The following is a 1626-nucleotide window of genomic DNA, read 5'->3' as shown; positions in this document are numbered from 1 at the left end:
TGGCAACAGTTTGTAACCTGGCAGCCTCTTGTAACCTAGCAACATTTCTAGCATAACTGCCTCTTGTAACATGGCAACAATATCTCATCAAACTATCTTTCAAAACGACAGTCAGCACGGCAACAGTTGCTAACATGGCAGTCTCTTGTAAGATGGTACCAATCGCTAAAATAGCAGTCTCTCATAACCTAGCACTATTTCTAATATACCTGTCTCTTGTAAAATGTCAACAGTCTCTAACATGGCAGTCTCCTGTAACAAGTTTCTAACATGACTGTCTCTTGGAATAAGGCAAGGGGTTTTACCTTGAAAGTCTCTAATAACATGGCAACGGTTATTACCATAGCACTTTCTTGTAACACAGATGTCTCATCAAACTATCTTTTACAAACATGAGTCAACATGGCAATGTTGACATGAGTCAACATGGCAACAGTTGTTAACACGTCAGTCTCTTGTACCATGGTAACAGTTTCCATCATGTCAGTCTCTAGTAACATGGTAACAGTTTCCATCATGTCAGTCTCTTGTACCATGGTAACAGTTTCTATCATGTCAGTCTCTTGTACCATGGTAACAGTTTCCATCATGTCAATCTCTAGTAACATAGAGTAGTTGTTGGGGTGCGGTGGGGGGGTAGGGTTGGCACACACCCAGTTGGTGGGGGTCAGGGGTGGCACCAGGATCTCCTCTTTAGTAAATATTGTTCACATTCGGGGTTATCCCTGACCTGCTCCCGGGCGTTTGTCAGGAATATTTGGGGATCGGCCTGTGATTTGGTGGGCGAGCAGTAAACACATGAATTACCCTCTAATGTTTCCAGCACAGCGCCAACTCTGCCCGGCATCTGCTAAGCGGAGGAATTGGAAAAGAAACGTGTAAACCGATTCACGTATGCCGGGGAGTCAGGAAAATATTCACTGATTTTTACACAAACATGTAAATTATGATAGCAACAAATTAGGTAACGGGTCTCTCCGCTAAAAACAAAGCCTTGCATATCTGCAAAACTGAATATAGAGCTCTCTTGTAACACCAGTCTCTAACTGTCTCTTGTGCCATGACAACAGTTCTTAATAATCTTCTGTAACGTGGCAGCCGTCTCTAATAATCTCCTGGTATATGGCAACAGTCTCTAATAATATCTTGTAACATGGGAGCAATCTCTAACAGTCTCTTGTAACATGTCAATGGTCTTTATTAATCTTCTGTAGCATGATGACAGTCTCTAATAATCTCCTGTAACATGGCAGCAGTCTCAAAAGTTTGTAGCAAGGAAGCAGTTTCCAATATTCTTCTGTAGAATGGCAGAAGTAGAAGTAATCTCTGTAACATGGCAGCAGTCCTTATTAATCTTTTATAACATGGCAGTAGTCTCTAATAATCTCTTGTGCCAGGTCAGCTGTCACTAGCAATGTCTTGAAAACTGGCAGCTGTGTCTAACAATCTCTTGTAGCCCAGAAACTGTCTCTAATAATCTCTTGTTACATGGAAGAAGTCTCTAATAATCTTTAGAACTATGGCAGCAGTCTCTAATAATCTTTAGAACTATGGCAGCAGTCTCTAATAATCTTTAGAACTATGGCAGCAGTCTCTAATACTTTCCTATAATAAGGCAGCAGTCTC

This window comes from Pyxicephalus adspersus, chromosome 12, assembly GCF_032062135.1.
Source record: "Pyxicephalus adspersus chromosome 12, UCB_Pads_2.0, whole genome shotgun sequence".
In the NCBI taxonomy this organism is placed as follows: domain Eukaryota; kingdom Metazoa; phylum Chordata; class Amphibia; order Anura; family Pyxicephalidae; genus Pyxicephalus; species Pyxicephalus adspersus.
Note: the sequence above shows the minus strand (reverse complement) of the source record.